At 41.4% G+C, this 21809-nt stretch overlaps 1 protein-coding gene across 15 annotated transcripts in view; it reads left to right on the top strand.

Annotated features, from left to right (window-relative positions):
- The window catches only part of ENOX1 (ecto-NOX disulfide-thiol exchanger 1), a 506538-nt gene that overhangs the window by 81521 nt on the left and 403208 nt on the right, over positions 1–21809 (top strand). For 9 of the 15 annotated variants that reach the window (XR_012159113.2, XR_012159112.2, XM_073345386.2 and 6 more), the window contains exons 2-3: positions 6167–6240; positions 8628–8694. The gene's annotated coding sequence lies outside the window, so the exon portion shown is untranslated. The remainder of the gene's footprint in view (positions 1–6166; positions 6241–8627; positions 8695–21809) is intronic. The other 6 variants (XM_073345396.2, XM_073345254.2, XM_073345336.2 and 3 more) reach the window with 1 other exon arrangement.

Raw genomic sequence — 21809 nt, forward strand, 5'->3', positions numbered from 1 at the left:
TGAAACAAATGTTAACAGCTGTGGGAGGGTTTTTGGTGTTCGCAGAATAAAGGACAACAGTGGAAGGCATGATTTGTTTGTGAAAATGGCAGTCACTGACAGTAAAGAAAGAAGAGCACTACAAATAAATACTTTTCACAGCTTGTTTTATATCTGTATATGCTTTTCAGGATAGCCTACTGAATAAACACGTCAAAAATAAATGCTACTCAGTACCAGGATCCAGAATTGGACTGGTGGTGAGAGATGAGGTTGTTTCCTTGTGCGGTTCTCTACAGCTAAACAATGGAATGTTCTTGTTGTTTTCTGTCATTTTTGCAGTAGAGTACTAGGAAGGAGCAGCCATCTGCAGGTTGGCTGATTATCTGGGAGGAAAAATGTGACATTTTCCCAAATTGTGCTTGCAAACCAAGTTCCATCTACTTGTGATACCTGAATAATAAGATGCCTCTCATAGTGTGCTGTGCATAAGATGATTGTCCCTTTTGTTTATTGCACGCTTTCAGTAGTGCAACTATTTCAGCAATGAAATAGTTCATAATGTTGATGGTTAAATTGTCGTAATGGAGCTTCAAAGTTAATACCCATTTGAGATGAATGGGAACAGTTCACCTCCCTCAGAGCTATTGTTTCAGGCTGTCTGCAGATTCATTTGAACTTTATTGTGGTGTTTTACACGCAGTTCACATTTTGAAGGCAATTTTCACAACTATAAGGTCCAGATAATTAATTTTTAAAAATAAATCCTGACCTCTAGGAAAAGTACTGGCTCACAGAGTCATCCCAGATCAACCCATGTGTGCACTTAATCATGTGGTGTAAACACTATGGTAGGAGACTGGGAATAAAGAGGAAAGATATGGACACCAAGAAGGGTAAGAGATGAGACAGAGACAAGAGGGGAAAGGGAAGACTACAGACTGATGGTAAAGTAAAGGTTACCTTTTTGGTCATCCAGGAGGTCTTCAGTTGCTTGTCATGGTACATGTACTAAGTAGCTTATGCCATTTTGCAGGTGATATTTTGCTGATTTTTCACAGTAGCTTTAGTGGGATTTTTCTTTGTCATTCCTATATTTCTCATCTCTGAAGCACTGACAATTTTTGAGATCAAATAGAGGATGCAGAGATGTAGTTCTATTGTTCATGCTCCTTTATTGTGGATTCTAAACTTTCAAGTCTGTCTTGGCTGCATTTGACATAAACGGTAACAATGGCAAACAAGTATATAGAGTGAATAATCCTGGAAATTGTAATATTTATAAAGATTTCTTGAATACATAGAGCAGAGTAGTGGGGGGTTGTTATTGTTGTTCTTGCCTGTGTGTTTATGCACATTTTAGCCCAACCCCCGATCCCCATCCGTCTCCTCCTCCCCCACAGAACATCAAATATGAGCCTCTGTGCCCTTTGAACATATGTTCATGCACACAGCTGGAAGTATAGGTTAAAGCGTGAGTTTTGCTGTAAGGTGTTCTCCTACCTTTCCATCTCGCAGTAAAGATGCCGCTAACGCACATGTTGTTGAGCTCGTGAGCTCCAGTGCCATCCCACAGCTCTTGGGGCCTGTGTGTTATGTCCCATCTACCTACTCACTTCCCACTCATCTCCTGTGCACTGGAAGCTATCTGCTGTGTTCAATGTGGGGAGCCTAAAGATTATCTACCACAAGGCTAAGGATGGCAAGTCTGGCAACAATCTGCCTGCGTGCCCTTACCACAGTGTATTCAACCACATATTTACCGCTACCCTGAGCATGGGAGCCTTCAGTACTGCATAACATGCTGCTAAGCATGGCAGGTTTAATTTTTTTGTTTTCGTATTTTTTAAGACCAATGGAGGGATGTAGGTGCACAAGGCATCCCTTATTTCTCTTGCTTCTCTGGACCCAGCCCCAGTAATGGCAGGCACACCTTTTGATTGTTTGTACAGAGTCTGCAAACCAGCAGCATCTTGAGTTAACTCCGTGGGAAAATTCTAGCCCTCATCCTCATGGATGTTGTGCAGGCCACAGCACAGATGGAACTGGCTGCACTGGTATCCAAACAGATTTGTAGGCAGCACCAGCTTGCTTTCAGCCTTCCAAAAGCATGTTCCATCACCATCTGCAACTGCTAAGTGTGTAATTAATCCTTCTTCTGCCAGGTGCTCTGTGGTGAGGGTATGGTTTCATAAGCCATGGTAGTAGGGGGTAAATGAGATCTCCTAAAATAATTGGGCACAAATACCCCATTGATGATAATGCTATTTGGAGGGAATAAGGTCTCTGCTTGTCCAAATAGGTAAACATCAAATCTCCTCAGTACCCTGGTGTCATGCACGTTTCCTGTACATCCCACATTGGTGTTCATGAACCTGCCTTTGTGATTGACCAAGGCCTGCAGAACAATAGGGTAGTATTCTTTGCAGTTGACATATTCATGTGGTCCTTGTGGTTGGCAAATTATGGGCACTTGAGTGTTGTCAGTGGCCCCAGCGCAGTTTGGAGACCCCATTCTCCGAAAGCCAGTTATTATTTCAGGCATAGTAGCAATGTCTACCACTTGTGGCAAAACCACAGTATTAATGGTTTCACAAGCTACCACGACCATATCATCGACAGTTGACTTGCCAATAGTAAACTGATTATCCACCCGCCTGTAGTAGTTAGGGGTAGCCAGCTTCAAGGTGGCAATAACAACGTGCTTCTGGACTGGTGTGGCCTCCCTCATTTGCAGTCCTGGCACTGGAGGGTCATTCGGGGCAAGCTCCTTGTACAGATCCAGGAAGGCGGTCTTTATCTTGCGAAAATTCTGTAGCTACTGCTAGTAATTCCAGGTTTGCCTGACAATGTGATTCCCACTACGCCGTGCTAGTTGTCCTGTGTCAAAAGCACTAGGCTGTATAGGAAACCACAGTTGCAGCATGCAACAGATATCTCCTGTCTGCTGTGAATGAGCTCTCCTCTGAGTCTTGTCACCACCTTCCATTCAGAAGGAAATGCTTCTGAAATGACACTCACCATCTTCTAGATCCTCTGTCTGTATCCTGTTGGAATAACAGTTCAGCCACAAGTAGAAACAGCTCATCCAGTAGTTCTGGATCCATGGCCTGGCACCAGCTGGAACAGACAGAGCTGGAAGTGCCTCTGCTAAATGTTACACCGTCTACCACATGCCTTTCAAGATCCAGGGGTCCTACACATGCCTATCACAACATGTATTGTACCTCATCCAGTGCACAGAATGCCCCGATAACAGCTATGGGGGTGAAATCAGACAATCACTACGCTCTTGAACAAACTCACACAGGAAAATGATAGAAGACAAAAACACCCTTTTACCTGTGGGTGAACAGATTTCACAAAGGTTTCAGAGTTTATGCCCAAATAAATTTGTTAGTCTCTAAGGTGCCACAAGGACTCCTCATTATTTTTGCCTTTCACAAAGTGATCCCTCTGTATCTGACCTATCAGGCTTCATCCTCAAAGGAAACTGCACAACACTTTCAAAAGATGAGCCTAGGAGCTTAAATTCATAACTTTGCTAGACACTAAAAATCATAGGTTTCAGAGTAGCAGCCATGTTAGTCTGTATCCGCAAAAAGAACAGGAGTACTTGTGGCACCTTAGTGACTAACAAATTTATTTGAGAATAAGCTTTCGTGAGCTACAGCTCACTACATTGGATGCATGCAGTGGAAAATACAGTAAGGCAATTTTATATACACAGAGAACATGAAACAACGGGTGTTACCATGCACACTGTAACAAGAGTGATCAGGTAAGATGAGCTATTACCTGCAGAAGAGAAAAAAGACCCTTTTGTAGTGATAATCAAGATGGGCCATTTCCAGCAGTTGACAAGAACGTGTGAGGAACAGTGCGGGGGGGAGGGGGGATAAACATGGGGAAATAGTTTTACTTTGTGTAATGACACATCCACTCCCAGTCTTTACTCAAGCCTAATGTAATGGTGTCCAGTTTGCAAATTAATTCCAATTCAGCAGTCTCTCCTTGGAGTCTGTTTTTGAAGTTGTTTTGCATGATCTTCAAAAAGACACTGGATTTATGCCTTATTACGACAATCTGTAGCCCAGTAACCCCTGTTTTTGGTCCTGTGACTACAGGGATGTTAACGGGCCACTTCACCTTGAATAGTGCCTTAGAATATGTGTTAACTACTGATGATTTAAGGCTGCGAGTCTGTTACAGAGGTCACAGAAATCACAGATTCCGTGACTTTCCATGACCTCTGTGACTTTTGCAGTGGCTGGTTCTGACTCAGGGGCTGCCCGGGCTCAGGGCTAGGGGCAGGGGGTTGGGGGCTGCGGGTGGGTGCTTGCCTCAGGGTGGGGGGCTCCCACTGGCATGGCCCTGCAGGTCCTAGGCGGTGGAGGGGCCGGGGGGGGGGCGAAAGGCTCTGCGCCACATGCTACCTGTGCCCGCAGCTGCCATTGGCTTGTGCCCCTCCACTGCCGAGGAGCTGCAGGGACGCGGACCTGGGTAGGGAGCCCTTGCCAGCTACCCCCCCCCCCCAGCACCAGTGGGGTCCCAGGCCACCGGCCTCAGCACCCATGGCGCTGCTGGACTGCCCCCCCCCAGAGCACCGACGGCCCCCGCCCAAGTTTTAGTCACCGGTATTCTTAGTAAAAGTCATGGGCAGGTCATGGGCTATGAATTTTTGTTTACTGCCCATGACCTGTCCATGACTCACTAAAAATACCCATGACTAAATCATAGCCTTACTTATGATAAACTATCTGTTCGAACTTATGTTTAGCTGTGACACTCGGACTACCTTCCCCAGACCTGAGGAAGATCTCTGTGTAGCTCAAAAGCTTCTCTCTCTCTCTCTCACCAACAGAAGTTGGTTTAATAAAAGTTATTACCTCACCCACCTGTCTTTCTAATAGCCTGGGATTGACAGCTACAGCTACACTGCATTTTGCTAATTGTGCTGGCTAGCTAAGAACACATCTGCACAAAGGCCCAGGAGGGATAGGCAAGTTCTTCCACAATACACCAACCAATTCCTAGGGTGGCTCAATTTAGTAAGGCACTAAAAACACTGGATTACCCCCCCAAAACATATGTAACTCCAGTGTCAATGTCGATGCAACTAGATTGGTATGGGGCATGTGCAGCTCTGTAGTGTGGACATTTGGCGGAGGCTTGGCAAGCACATGTGCATATACGTATCAGCCAGGACACACATACACTCTGCAGTGTAGACATACCCTTAGAAATCCTCAAGATAGTGTGGTAGACAAACTGATGGAGCCACCAGATAAGTGTTGGTACCAAATAAGGACCATTCCCACCTCAGTCTGGCACTTGAACTGTTGTCTTTTCTGCTTGCTTTCTTTTTCTATCCCTTTCCATGTCAGTTAAGTCTTTTTTTGTTTGTTTCCCTCTTCTGCCACATCTTACAGTTTTAGCTGTTCAGTCTTTTCTTTTTCTTCTTTCTTTAGTAACTGTATAGTAAAACTAATTTGTTTTGTCAAATGGATTATACACTGCACAGTGCTGATATCTGTATCACTGTGTCAGAATCACCAGGAGAATTTATAGAGACTCTAGCTACTAATTGTGGGTAAGTGCTATGCACATGCACATGCCTGAACATGTGTCTGCTTTAGGGACAGAAATATATAGAGCCAGATTTTGGAATCCGTAGTAGAATTGTCATTTTTAACCTTTCTTTATTGATGCATGGTTCTCTAATTCATGCTGTTGCTCTGCTGCAAATCAAAGGCAGAATGTGGCTCAAATGTATGTCTGTTTGTAGTTTTTTTAATAGATTTTTTATTTTCTGCCATACCACTAGCCATTATACATATTGAATGTGTTGGTTTTAGTCTATCATTACTGATAGTTGTAGTAAAATTACTATTCTGAAACTTGATGTTTGCAGGAACTATCCTGTACTATTTTTGAATTCCCATAAGCAAGCTTACTTAAAAGCTTTATGATACTGTATATGTCTTAAATGTAATATTTAATAGATTATCCTACTCGTCGTCATTCTTTTCTCACACAATATGCATTGCTCTACACATACTGTAAAGGATAATATTTTAAATTTATTTCCAAATGGAAGTTTAGCGGAATGATTTTGCTCTGCTTTTATGCCCAAACTATTTACTTTCAGTGACATATTTTTAATGTCTGTGGTTTTCCTTTGCAGATCTTGGTCACTGAAGGTGAAGCAATCTTTGGATACATGCTTCTACAAACCTGGTGAAGATATACTACAAACAGGTACTGTATAGGATAACTCCAGAGTTGGTCTTACATTATTTGGTTATTGAACTAAGTTTTTATGACTGTTAGTTGTAATATTGCAATTCTTAAATCCTCTGAAAAATCTCAGTTGTCATTAGTGGAGTAATGTGGTAGATCTTCGTATGCTACATTTTCAGTAAGGTGTGTAGTCTTTGTATGGGAAAATAAAGAAATGCATGATGCACACGATTGTTTAGAGAGAACGGCATAGAACTAAATAGATAGTTTAATTTCAAAGTGGGCACAATTGTGGGTGTATATGAGCATCTTGGCAGTGGAGTTAATATACAGCCTTGCGTTTGGGCCTCAATCCTCCAAACACTGACTTAACTTTGCTACTGTAAGTAGTCTCGTTGATTCCAACTGGAATTATTCAAGGTAGAAACATTAAACATATGAGTAAATGTTTGTTGAATCAGGGCTGTAGACGGTGAAATCGTGGCCCGACTGAAGTTAATGACAAATCTCCCACTGATTTCAGTGGGGCCAGGATTTCCCTCAGAATGCCTGTGGGAACTGCACAGGTAGTTTCAAAAATATGTACATTCATATAACTAAGTAATTATTAGATGATTTGGAGTTACTCAATTAGGTCTCAAAAGTTGGGTCACACCTTGTGACTCTTGAAAATGTTGTTGTGCTCCTGGAGATGAAGAATGTGAAATGAGAAGATTTAGAACAGTTTATTCATCCAAAAGGATTTACAGAACTAGATAATCTTTCTATTTTATATCTGAAGAGGAGCAGGGTTTTTCAAAGATACGGATTTGACAAACAAACTTTATTTGATCCTGTATGAGGAGCTTAAAAGATTTAGAGGGGGAAAGGATGAATTGTTCCTATGAAATAAAAACTAGGGTCAGGTCCAGGGTGTAGTAGTCCCCCAGGCAAAGATGGGATTTGGCAGTAACCTGGTTATTCCTTATTAGGCCTGTCTTCACATGAGTAATTGAACATAGGTGAGTCCTTATTTCTTGGGGGGCAGGATTAAGGAAGTAAATGGATTAGCAGGCTGAAAACAGAATGTCTGTACTAGCTAAAATAAGGGGAACATCCAGGGAATGATTTACAACAGACAAGATAAGAATGGGTAAAATAAGCCTGGAATGTAAGGTGAGGTAAAGAGTAAGTCGCACATGGACAGGGCGTGCTGTACAGTGATTGGTTTCGGCAGTCCAAGCCCATCCCAAAATGTTTGATGAAATGTATAGTTTCATCTGTAGATTTTAGTGTATTTTTAAAAGCTGGAGAAGTACCATTATCTCTATTTACTGGAGAAAAAATATTATGTTTTAAATTAAAAAGAAGATTTTTTTAATTTAAATTGGATTTTTTATTTAAATTAAATATGTTTGTTTATAAAAATATTTACAATTAAATTGGAAATTTACAATTTATGTTAAGGCCTAAACTTACTATAATCTATTTAAATTATTTAAATTAAACACAAAAATAATATTAAGCAGTACATATTTGGTGCCAAATTCTAAAGAAACACCACTGAACTGGTGGAAGTCACTTGAAATCAGAGTTTGCTGAAGTGCTAAACCAGCTTTTGACAGCAGTAACCTCTTCTGCAGGTACAGAGAGAATAGTTTGTGCATTACAGTGTATTCAACTGATTTTGTTCAGTGATTAGTTTATTCAAAGTTAAGAAACCAGTAGGGACTTGGACAAAAGCAGGAAAGCTTGTTTTTCTTCTTCCAATCTGCAGATAAAATGTAGGTGTGAGAAGATGAGATCTACTAATTCTAAAATCTTGAGGCATATGGTGACCAGAAAAAATCAATTCAATTTGCTAAGCACAGAATAATGGTTTAGATAGATAGATAAATGGTTTAATAACTAAGTTAGTTTTAAATGCATATCATGTTTTGATAAACCTTTTTTTCTTATGTATCCTGCACACTAAAGGTACTTTATTTAATTTAAAAAATAATTAAAATGCTATTTTTGTGCATCTTTAATTGAATGTGAATTTGTCTAAAGAGAGCTTGACACAAATTGTAAGTAAAAAATAATCATCTAGTACATAAAATATGCAACATTCACCATTTTCTAACATAATAAAAAATGTAAAAAAATAAGAATCTGAATAAATGCAAGTTCAGCTATCTAATTCCTTAAATAAACGTGTATTATAGTGGTGCAGTAGTGCCACTATCGTTAAGGTTCCATAACAACTTTTACTTAAATCTAGACCTTTCTAAGTCCCATTGTCAGAGTCCTTTGAAATTTGGTGCTCATAAGAAGGGTGCGGTATAGGGATAGTGATTGAAATTTGGGATCATTTGAAGTAGAGGTTGCGGAGATATAAACCCTGAAAAAAAGAGTTGTTTTTGAAAAAAAAATTTTTTTTGCAGAGCTAGAGATAAAACTGTTGATGTGATGCAGGTCAAAATCATCGCAGTCTCTGAAGTTTTACCCAAGGTAGTGTATGACATCCACTAAAGCTTTGGGGGCCCCAATCTGAGCATGGTATGCAAGAACATGTTTGCTTCTTTGCTTGCATAGATGGGTAGTCCAGAAGGATTGTATTGTGCATGCACCAGTAAAGAAAAAAAAAACGTGAGAGGATTTCTATGCAGTCACTTTATACTTGCCTGGTTACTTTGAGGGAATGTGCTAACGCTACTGCCTCTGGTGAACATCCCACCATTGACATTTCTAATCTGTACAACTGTGCAATAAAGATTTAATAATTCATATTGCTTGCCGAAAGTTGTCTCTGTTATAATGTGTTTTCATTTTATGGGGAAGTTTGCTGTGAACACAGCAGAATATTTTTGTTATATCAGGTGGGGAGGAGCCAAAGACAGCACTTGGTGTGTGTGTGGGGGGGTGAAGGGTGGCAGAACAAGGACAGGGAGCGAGGTTGTGGCTGCAGAGGGGTTGGACAATGAAGATGGGTGGTAGGCAAGCTTTGGACTGGTTGTTAGAGGAAATATCTGTATTGTAAGCCCCTGAGGAGATGGGAAGGGAGGGAGTGGCTACTTGCTGAACTCAGGGTAGGTTAATGTGGTGTTTTCAAAGACACTGCCATATTTCCAACATGTGGATACGGGGTGATTCCCAGATCATGAGGTTGCAAATGTTTGCAGGAGAACAATGGGTACAGCGTTCCATGGGGACTGCTAACTGCAGGCTGATTTGGGAAGAGAGAGGTTGCCTGCGATGGCATCATATTTTACCCACTCTGCAGCATTTACGTGGTGCCATAGGAAGTTGTGATCTACTGGACATTGTGTGATTCACTTGGGCAGAAATGATCTGGGACTTATTCCTGGTGTACACGTCAAACTATGTCTGAGAGCATATTTGGACTGCATCAGAGATTTGTGTCCAAGAGCAGTGATGGCTTTCTCTGACTTGTCTGAGCATCTACATAATTACCTCAGTGACAATATGAAAGCTATTAATAAGTTCTGGAAGAACATTTTTGGGGAAATTTGAGGGTTCATGGTGTCACAGTTCAGGGCCACTGCACTTTCCTTCCCCCTCCCTGGTCCAGCGAGGGCACCCACTCTTGTGCAGAGAAATGAGCCTCTCCCTCCTGACCAGGGTATTTCCAGGCTTCACAATTCTCTGCCTACGCTGTGAATTCCCCAGCAAGTCAGACTGCCTAAGTAGGCCTGCTTTCCTTTCTTCTCAGATGCTATAAGTAGTGTCATTGCCCATGGTTTAAGGTTACCACTCAGCTTTTTCTAAGCAAGCACATTTATTCTTAAGGGACAAGCTTTACAGAGAAAATATGTTAAAACAATAAAAGAACCTACAGGCATGTTAATTTTACCAGAGATCATCCACCATCTCTCTCCACAAGGGCTTTGGTAGGTGTCAGTCCTTCCTTAAGGATTGGTGCCTGCCCTTTGGACAGAAAGTCCTTTCCATTTGCTGGATCAGAATGAAGGCCCAGAGTCAGTTTAAACTCTGGCTATTTATCCAAAAGTCCTTTCTGTGTCTGTTGGTCTTTGGAGAATCCAGTTTTGTGGTGTTTAGATGTTGCTTGTAATTATTAGAATTGGGAGCACTGGCTGTTAGGAGTCTGAAAGGACAGGAAACAGGAAGTAGGGGGAGGAGTTGAGAGGCAGGGAGAAAGCTACAGAAGGTGCAGCAGCAGCTTGGTAAAGAGGTTTCCACTTTGAAAATAGAGTCCTGTTGAAGCTTGTTAGTACCTTGCCTGGTTGATACAACATTTTGGCGATGAGGATGGATCTTCTGCCTCTGAACCCATCTGCACCCTTTTTGCAAAGCCCAGGTGAGCCTCCAATTGCTTTTACTACCTGGATCCATATGTTTGAGACTTATCTGCCTGCAATCAGTGCTACAGAGATTTCTGAAGTAAGAAAGCATGCTCTGCTAATCCACTGCCTTGGAGCAGAAGAGCAGCATATATTTTACACTTTTCCCCTTGCAGATGATATTTATGAGACTGCACTCACTGCATTAAAGAATTTTTTTGTGCCAAAAGTGAATGTAGTAGCAAATCGCTACAGATTTCGCCAGCGTGAGCAGAAACCAGGGGAAACTATATGCAGTATATTGCTTCCCTGAGGAGTCTGATTGTAATTTGTGACTTTGGGAATATGGCACATGAGATGATTAGAGACCAGTTCATCGAGAAAACAACCATGCTTCATGTAAGAGAATGCTTACTTCTAGAACCACAACTTACACTAGAAAAAAGCAATAACCATTGCTACTCAGATTGAGTCAGCTAGAGCTGAAGCCAAAATAATGAGCATGGATACAGGAGGCACAGACCAGGCTGTGACTCCTTTGCAGAAAAGTTCACTACCACTGCAGACTCACAATTGCAAAAGGAAAACTAATGAAAAACCACTGAATCAGCAAATTCAAAATACAGTAAAAGCATGTTTTCGCTGTGGATCCCCACAACACCTTGCAAGCTACACAGGATGTCCAGCAAAAGTAGCTCAGTGCAATCATTGCAAAAAGATTGGACATTTTGCTAAAGTATGTCGCAGTAGCCAGTTCAATCAACAGGTGCATGCAGTTACAATACCAGATGTTACTGTGCTGAGTGTGGACAAAATCACTACTGCACATATTCCAGAACAGATAAAGTGCACTGTAAACATTTCTGCCATACCCTCAGGCAAACCACACTCTATTCAGCTAATGTTGGACACTGGCTTAGCAGTATCTATACTACCTGATTCCATCTATCTGCATTACTTTAAAGATGTGCCTCTTACTGAACCCAAACTTCACTTGGTGTGCTATTTGAAAAACCATATTCCAGTACACATGGCTGCCTGCCAGTAATAGTTACTTTTGGTGATTGCTGTGTAACTGCAGAGTTCTGCATTGTCCACAACGGCACTCCTATCCTTGGCAGAGATTTATTGGCTGCTTTAAATCTCAGGGTAGTTAATGGACGAATTGATCTTCCTCAGCAAAGCACTCTTGTGGTACACACACCAGTTTCAGCTGGGACCCAACACCAAGTTGAGGAGAAACTCGGTTGTGCTTATGGGTTTCTGCATAAAGTTAAAATGCGGAATAATGTGGTGCCTGTACGACAGAAGTTACGGCGCTTACCATTTTCAATCAGGGAAGCTATTTCAGAGGAACTTAGAAAACTTGTTCAAAAGGACATTATTAAAGAGATCGACTCCTTGGAATGGGTTTCACCTATAGTAATGTCACAGAAGAAGGGTGGAGGCATTCGCCTTTGTGTGGACTTAAGGGAGCCAAATAAAGCTATTGTGATTGACAGCCATCTTCTTCCTCACATAGAAGAAGTATTTGCAGAACTCCACGGAGCAAAGATGTCTTCTATTCTCGATTTGCAGAATGCATACCACCAGGTTATGTTGCATGAAGATGATAGAGACCTCACAGCATTTATTACACATGAGAGACTATTTCATTTTAAACGTGTTCCATACGGTCTCGCATCTGCCCCAAGTGCCTTTCAAAAAATGATGTAATTGATTCTGAAGATTCAACATGGAGTTCAGTGCTATCTGGATGATATTATCATGTTTGGAAATACTTCTGAGGAGCATGACAATAACCTGCAGTCTGTACTAAACTGCATCAGCACAGCAGGCCTCCGGCTCAATAGGTCCAAATGCAAATTTAGACAAACTGAACTCTCCTTTCTGGGGCATACAATTTCACAGTCTGGACTAAAACCTGATCCAGATCATATCCTGGCAATTTCAAATGCTCCTCCTCCAACAGATTTTCAAACCTTACGTTCCTTCTTGGGTCTTACCTCCTGGTATGCAAAATTCATTCCCAATTAGGCTTCTGTCATTGAACCATTACGGGTTACTACCGAGAAGTTCTACCTTAGCGTGGACAATAGATGCACAAGCTAGTTTGGAAACGGTGAAAGACTGGATTGTACATAGTCCAGTACTTGCACTATTCAGTCCTGCATTGCCCACAATTGTAACTACTGATGCTTCTGATTATGGATTTGGGGCTGTTCTCACACAACTGCATGAGGACAACACAGAGAGGACTGTTGCATTTGCTTCAAGGACACTAAGTAATGCTGAGAGAAAATATTCTACAGTTGAAAAAGAAGCACTTGCTTGTGTCTGGGCTACTGAAAAATGGAGAACTTACCTGTGGGGCCGCATGTTCAAGTTGTGCCAGACCGCAACCCTTTGACGGTGTTGCTCGCAACGAAAGGACTGGGAAGAGCAGGATACCGTATTGCTCGATGGTCTGCAAGACTACTCTCTTTCAATTATGAACTGGAATATAAGCCTGAAAACCAAAATGTGGTCGCTGATTGCCTTTCTCGCCTGCCTTTGCCTTCACCAGATGGTCCACCGGAGATTGAGGATGTAGTGGCTGCGCTTATTACAAGCACTCTCACTGCAGTTACAATAGAACAATTTCAGGCTGCTTGTTCAGGGTGTCCAATTCAACAAAAACTACAAAATTTCTGCCAAAGAGATGGTCCAGTCAGCTGAAAACCTTGACCCAGTTTTGCTGCCTTATTTTAGAGTTCAGGATGAACTTTCTTTGTTTGATGGCTGTGTGCTATGAGGTACACACCGGCTCCTTGTGCCAGAAGAATGACAGTCAAAATTCATACACCTGGCACACGATACTCATCAAGGAATTGTCCGAACCAAACAACGACTACGGGATCTGTATTGGTGGCCAGGGATGGACTCTCAAACTGAAGCACTGATAAAATCCTGTGTCACTTGCCAAATGCATGATAAGACAGCAGTGACATGTACCCCTCCGTTACAGCCTGTTCATCTTCCTGAATCTGCATGGGGAAAAGTGGTGACTGACATTGTAGGACCCTTTGATACTGCTCCAATTGACTGACGTTATGCCATTACTTTAATAGACTATTTCAGTAAATGGCCTGAGGTAGCATTTACATCGCAAATCTCTTCTGCTACAGTAATTAAGTTCCTCTCTTCAGTTTTTAGCAGGGAAGATAACCCCAAATAACTGGTTTCAGATAATGGTAGTCAATTTACTTCCCTGGAGTTTGAAACTTTTCTAGCACAGAGGAACATTTTACACGGAATGTCATCCCTATATTACCCTCAAGCCAATGGGGAAATAGAATGGTTTAACAGAAGTTTGAAAGAGAGTTTGCAAACGGCTAAACTAGACGGGCGATTGTGGATACCCTTCACTACTGATTTCTTGCAAGCATACCGGGCTACATGACATGCCACAACGCAAAGATCACCTGCAGAGTTACTGCATGGGAAACAGATGAATACTAAACTGAACATTGCTGGATTGTTAAAGGCACGACCTGATGCCCCAAACGAGGATGATGTGAGAAAAGCTGCTGAACAGAACCAAGCAAAGTCTAAGGCTTTCACAGATAAGCAGTGGGGTGCTAAGGAACCAGAGTTTGAGTGTGATTCCTTCGTTAGAATATGAAATCCTAGAATTTTATGCAAAGGGGACCATAAATTCACAGCTCCTCTTAAAATCATAGAGAAGAAGGGACCTTACACCTATCGACTTTCTGATGGGCAGGTATGGAATGCTTCTTATCTTGCACCTGCCTATGCACCAAGAGGAGATTATGCCAACACCCAGTCTGCATTGGATGACTTTACTGTAGGACCAACACAACAAGACATTGCACTGGAACCGGGGTTTGAGGGACGGCCTGTCAGACCCAGACGACCACCTGTCTGGACTAGAGACTATCTTATGTAGTATCTACAGTGTTTTCAGTGTAATATTTCTGCCAACTGTATAGTGTCTTGTTTCATATTTGTTCCTGTGGTTAGAACAAGAATGTTTATTTTAATTGGGAGAGTTTCTTAAGAGAGGAGGGAATGTGGTGTTTAGATGTTGCTTGTAATTATTAGAATTGGGAGCACTGGCTGTTGGGAGTCTGAAAGGACAGGAAACAGGAAGTAGGGGGGAGGAGTTGAGAGGCAGGGAGAAAGCTACAGAGGGTGCAGCAGCAGCTTGGTAAAGAGGTTTCCACTTTGAAAATGAAGTCCTGTTGAAGCTCATTAGTACCGTGCCTGGTTGATACAAGAAATTTGAAACAGGATAGTTTGAAGCTTGCCAAGGAGGTGATACCTCTTTGGAGGTTTTACAACCTGAGTGAATTTGCCTAAGCCAAGCCACTCCACCCCAACCCCCACCCCCTCGTTCTTAGACCCTGGAGAGGCTGTGGTTACCACCCTCCCGCAGGGAATTACACACAATCCCTGGATTGTATTGCATTCTGGAGGTACACGTGCGGCTCTTCCCCTTACTCACACACATCAGAATCTGCAAACATACATCTCCTCCTGTAATCATGGCTCTGTCACACACCTCCAAGTAATCCATGCATGTCGCAGGCCCAACTCCTGCCTTCACTATTTAGTGTAAGTACACCTAATACACTGACTGCACCTGGAGTGTATATAAATAATTCCCATTGGTTACTGCCAGTTGCAGGAGGACAGAGGGAAGATGATGTGGGCAATTGATTCCTTTTTTTTTTTTTCCTTTTTGTCCTTTTAGTGTTAGACGGAATCCTCTGGGTGAGAGTGAATGCAGTGGGGTCAGGGGTAAAAGGAGGTAGAGAGCCTGTACATTTCAGCAACTGTGGGGTTGACAAAGGAAAGTCCTGCACTTAGGAAGGAAGAATCCCATGCACTGCTGCAGGTTGGGGACTGACTGGCTAAGCAGCAGTTCTGCAGAAAAGGCCCTGGGGATTACAGTGGATAAGAAGCTGGATATGAGTCTGCAGTGTGCCCTCGTTGCCAAGAAGGCTAACAGCATATTGGGCTATATTACTAGGAGCATTGCCAGCAGATCGAGGGAAGTGATTATTCCCCTCTATTCGGCACTGGTGAGGCCACACGTGGAGTATTGCATCCAGTTTTGGTCCCCTGACTACAGAAGGGATGTGGACAAATTGGAGAGAGTCCAGCGGAGGGCAATGAAAATGATTAGGGCCCGGGGCACATGACTTACAAGGAGAGGCTGAGGGAACTGGGGTTATTTAGTCTGCAGAAGAGAAGAGTGAGGGGGAATTTGGTAGCAGCCTTCAACTCCCTGAAGGGGGGTTCCAAAGAGGATGGAGCTCGGCTGTTCTCAGTGGTGGCAGATGACAGAACAAGAAGCAATGATTTCAAGTTGCAGTGGGGGAGGTCTAGGTTGGATATTAGGAAGCATTATTTTATTAGGAGGGTGGTGAAGCACTGGAATGGGTTACCTAGGGAGGTGGTGGAATCTCTATCCTTAGAGGTTTTTAAGGCCCAGCTTGACAAAGCCTTAGCTGGGATGATTTAGCTGGGGTTGGTCCTGCTTTGAGCAGGGGATTGGACAAGATGACCTCCTGAGGTCTCTTCCAACCCTAATATTCTATGATTCTATGAAAGGTATGTGTGTGAATGGGGGTTAATGGGGCGTTGCTGAAAGAGGACAGAGTTAAGGTTGCATGGACAACTTTAACTGCACATTTGCTGGTTTTCAGAAGCTTGTTTTGCTCAACTCAGTGTTCTGCAAAGGTATGACATACCACGAAGCACCTTAAGTCTGCATTAGCATAGTTTTTTGCCATAGAATAGATATAGTGTACCCTTTTGGTTTGCAAAAAGAAGCACCATATTTAGTGTAAAAAGTTTATTTGGTTGCACATCAATGTGTTTTAATGCTTACCAACTAATGAGAATCAACCTTTCTTTAGGAAAAAAACAAAAAGTACAAATACAGATCATGAGTAAAATCGATGATTTAAATCAAGGTTTTCTGTTTGCTGATTTAAAGCATGATTAAAGTTGGTGATTTAAATCTGTTTGATTTTAATTCATACACCCTGATGAAGGGGGAACCTCAGAGAGAGAGAGGTCAAGTGTCTTGTCCAGGGTGATACAGCGAGACAATTTCAGAGCCAGCAAAAGACTCTCAGTCCTTTGCTGCCAGAATTCTAGCTGTAATGCAGCTGGTACAAGAGATCCTGAAATGCCAATTTTTCTGATTGTGTCTCCCTCATACTTCCAGCCTCTTTTCGCTTCTTTCCTATCCTTATTTCTCTCCTTTTGATCCGTTCCATCTTCATTTCATTTTGTGCTTTTGTTCTATAATTTGTTTTTCTTCCCTGTTTATTTTGCCTTTTCACATCTTTAGTGTTTTCCTTGCCTTTTTAATTCATTTTGGGTCTCGGGGGGTGTGTGTGTGTGTGTCAGCAGGAATAGTGTGTTATACATGGGAGGGGTTGCGGGTTACAGATGGAAATTCACTAGACCCAATTTCCTTTTTAATATCTGCTCTTCATGGAGCCTGCTCTAAAAGGAAACTTGCAGGCATTCTTGTAAGTTTCCCTTTGCATTCAGCTCTGTTGGGTGTCCCCTTTGACTTGGTGCCTTAGGGACACCTGCTTTGCAGTTTATGTCTAAACCTAACTGGAATAAGAACAAACTTGAACCTTATCCTATTCCTAAATAGAACTTAAACCTTTATTATATGACCCAAATTCTCCTTCCTTAGAGGAATTTAAATTCTATACAGTGATCCTAGCGTTGTCTCTAATGTGAACCGTACTTAGGTATGTACAAGGAGAAACATGCTAATGGGGGCTGCTACTTTGTCTGGACTATGTTTTGTTTTGCCTTGTGTGTCTGTGTCTGTGCTGGGGCTGTAGCAGAACTCCTGGAGCAGTATTAATAGCTCTGACCTAGAAGTTCCAGTTGTTAGTAGGGGAACAGGCAGCTGGGGTTCATCTGTGGGGGCAAAATGGCCTTTTCCTGTCTTCGTTTCACCCACCAATGCCCTTTCCCAAAATGAGGTGAGTTGCTCTCCTTTTCTTACTGTGCTGTGCGTTACTCAGTTACTGCAAATTATGCTTTGTTAAGTTTTACAGAGATACAATGTGCCAGAAGTAAAGCACTAGGCAGTGTATGACTTCTTTGGCTTAGTTAATTTCCCATTGCTCCTGGGAACTACTGACTGCATGCACACAGCTGTTTGGGCACCACCCAGTGACAAAACGATTCTTCACAAATAGCAAGCCCTATAAAGCCATCAGTATTCAGGCTATAGTGTATGGGATGCCAAGCACTGATGAGGCAGCCAAATTCTCTGGATCCTGTCATTTTGCCCAAGATTCCAGGAAGGAATGATTACATATCTGCACACATTCTTTGACAATCTACCAGGCATAGAGTATTTGTAAACATAACCTCCAATGGAAAAATGGATTTGTATGATTTTGTTTTTTTTAAACTAACGGGTTGTGCAAAAGTGCATTCCCATCTGACTCTTTGTCTGAAGTACTTTAAAAGTGAATGGGATGCACTTTAGTGTTTATGGCACATACGTTTGTCAGGAACATGAAAGAAAAAGTAAAAGATATTGTGTCAAATTGACCTCAGTTTATGTCAGCAGAGTCTTGGTGGAGTGCCCTGATGGCAAACTCTTTTGCAAGGAGAAAAGAAGTACTTGTGGCACCTTAGAGACTAACAAATTTATTTGAGCATAAGCTTTCGTGAGCTACAGCTCACTTCATCGGATGCATTCAGTGGAAAATACAGTGGGGAGATTTATATACACAGAGAGCATGAAACAATGGCTGTTACCATACAGACTGTAAGGAGAGTGATCAGGTAAGGTGAACTATTACCAGCAGGAGAGCGGGGGTGGGGAGGAGGGGAAACCTTTTGTAGTGATAATCAAGGTGGGCCATTTCCAGCAGTTGACAAGAACATCTGAGGAAATGTGTCTTTTGCAAGGGTTCAGGTTATGGTGGCAGGGAGTGGCTGCAACTTCTAGTTGATAGAGGAGGGTGGGTGTGATCAGCCAATTCAGTTCTAAATTGCCAGCTCAGACTTTTTGAAAAGGGGCATAGCCAGTTTAGTCAGGGAATGCCCCAATTCAGCAGTTTCCCTCAGAGGTTCCTATTGGCAGAGTTCTGGCAGAAATAAAAGCATCCCCACTTGTTGGAAATTGAATACAGGGTGATGATGCCTTCCCTTCTCATTGGCCATGGAAGACTTAGCTGGCATAAGACGGTGTACTTGGTCTGTTGTATTTTGAAATTAGCTAGCAAGAGACTGAAGTTTAATGCATGGAACACTTGTTTGTTTAAATCAAATATAGACCAGGAAATGCCTCGTTTGTTCATAGATGCACTCGTTACCAAGGAAAGTGTGTTGTCAGCCTTAGTGGGCACTTGCAGTGTTAAATTGCTAAAAATTATTAAATGAAGAATCTGGTCATTTTTAGGGGGGAAATCTGTGTTTCATCTATGGAAGCTTGTGCAAAACATCAGAAGAGTTGAAAATTTGGCTCTTATACTGTACCTAAATCTGAAATATTAAACACAAAACTGGTGTTAAATTGTGACCAATTGACAGAAGCGAGGAAATTTAAGCTTAGGACTGACATTTGGTTGGCTCAGGGACTCAGATGAAGTGTAGGTTTAGGCAGCTTTTCAAAGAGCATATTAATGTCCTCAGTTGAGTGAGACTACTTGCTACTTCGTAATTTTTTGTAATCTGTCCTCAGTTTTCTGAGTGAAGTCTAACCTGTCGTCACAAGGCTGAATCCTGAGCCCTGCTCTGGCCATTTTGCACTCTCCAGTGGGGCATGCTGGTCAGAAAAATGGCAGATCTTCCTGGGTAGCATATATAAAATCTGCGTAGCTGATTCCTACACCACTTCCAGCCCCTTCTTGGCCTCTGGAGTAAGGCAGTCCTGGGGGTGGGGAGAATGAGAGATGGCCAAAACGTAGTACCGTAGTTTGTGCACTAGCTGATTGGGGCCATGTCCAACCAGATATTGTTTAGAACAAACTTGAGGCTGCTGTAGTCTACAACAGGGGCTGAAACAGACCCCAGCCAGCCCAATAATAGGGAAGCTGAAAACAGCTTCTTTGTTCCCTCCCATCCAGATGTACCAAGCTCTTATCTTGAGTCCTGATCCAAACAACTCCCTTTCACTTCAGTGGGCTTTGAACAAGGCTCCTGGGGATTGAGGCAATACTGTATTTTAGTAATGCCAATGGGCAGTAGTAGTTTTGAAAGTTTGTTTAGATAAAGCATCAGTTTCTGCAGTTTTCCCATGATTTGTAATTTACCTTTTGTTTTCTAAAATAGGTAACAGTTCTTTATTTTCTGTCAGAGAGTATATTTCTGCTGTGATGTACCCTATATTTAACAAAGTTGTGCAAAAATATTACCTGTTGACAATTTTATTTATCTTATGTTGTACTTTTTGGATTAGGTATTGCAAATATTTGTCTCTGTTAGCAATGCTAGAAAGTGTGTTTAGAGTGGATGATTACAAGCTGCAATGCTTTGTTTAGTAATTCAAGTCTGAAGCAATTCTTCCCTATGATTCACAGGAACAATTGTGGGAGAGTCACAGTGTGAAATACGCCATATTTTATCAAGTAACGTACTATACTATAAATTGAAGATGTCAGTACTGCATTACACAACTGTCAGACTTTAAATTAGAGCACTAAATAGGAACTTTGAAATTGTCTTGGTTAATATTTCTTACCATTTATAGTTCTAGTGAAACCAAACACAGATTTCATTTTGAACTAAAAAAGTAAAGGAAAATGAGCATAGTCCTTCTACTTCTGTAACTTGATTATTAAGGTGCGTGTATATTGTAAATGTACAGTACCATCGTGGTGCAAATGAATTTGGATCACCTAGTAAAATCCAGATAACTGGATTATTATGTAACTTCACCAATCATAAATGTTTCTCAATGACAATCTCTCATCCTGTAAACAGTTACTGTGTGTCATGCATACATGCATGCACGGTGGTGCATGTAATGCAATATATTTACACACTTAATATAGATAATGAAAGGCTTCTTACATGACGATTCAAGGAACTGATTCAAAGTAGTCGCTTAACAGGTGTGATTGTCTGCTAATTCTATTGCACCTTTGTACTCTGCGTTTTTGGGGATTTTTGGGGCTGTCTCTTAAAATAGAGTGTAAGTATACATACTCATACTCTACATACTTTCTATATAGATATTGATCTTACACTCTTTATATATTCTGGCCCCAATGTATCACAGTGATATATGTTGATATTTTATTCATTATGTTATGATTGGATCCATATTATTCTAGCCACTGTGGTTAACATAGGACATGAGTAACACATTGTTTTGTGTGAAGACATGTTACTAACCATAGGGTGCCATAAATTGGTCACTGGCAGTAAAAGTCACTTTGATGATGACGAACCATGGCTAATGTCAACTTTTTGAAAAGGTTACTCTTTCTGCCCTTGAAAACTGCCTCTTGCAGAAGCTAAGTTGAAAATGTAAATATGATGTGATTTGTTTATTGTAATGTGATTTAATTAGGCCACTACCTGGAGGCAAAGAAAAATTAGACAATTAAGAACATTTCAGAATGGAACCACTTTCTTGAGAAATTCTCTATCTGTAGAGTTTTGAGAAATGGAATATTTTTATTCTTGGAAATAGAGAGGGATGAAAAGTGGGCTTACAAGGTAATGCTGGTTATAGCTTCAATTTTGGAAAGATTACTTATCTCCATAATTACTGTTATATTAAGAGAAAGTTTTCATTTTTTATTTTGAAGGGTTTATGTTTACAAACCATCTAAAGTGTTCTAAAGTTTGAAAATCACTGGTCTCTTATTACGAGTCTGGTAAAGAATAAGTTCAAGCTTAATATTGCAGATATGTTCTGACCTACCTGGGGAAGAGCAAAGGGTGATTAAATTAACAGAATAAGGTTCTTTCCTGTTTTCTAAATATGTTACTCAGCTTAAAATTAATGCAATTATTTACTAGTCACACACATGCTAATGAATCTGATAGTCTAAATCGGCCCATTGTGAAGAACTTCACTGTCATCTCCATTATTACCCTGGCATTTTCCCGAAAAGGAAATGATTACTGTAGTGCTTATACATGTAAAGCAAAATGCTTTTGGATGTTTTTAATACATTCAATTTCAGGTTACCATTAATTTAATTACATTTAATTAGTAAGACTATAAAAGAGCCACTGTATTTTTGCCAGCCTGTTTTCTAAACTTAAATCCCTAAGAGACCTGGAAGAAAC

The sequence above is a fragment of the Lepidochelys kempii genome, chromosome 1 (genome assembly GCF_965140285.1).
Source record: "Lepidochelys kempii isolate rLepKem1 chromosome 1, rLepKem1.hap1, whole genome shotgun sequence".
Taxonomy (NCBI): domain Eukaryota; kingdom Metazoa; phylum Chordata; order Testudines; family Cheloniidae; genus Lepidochelys; species Lepidochelys kempii.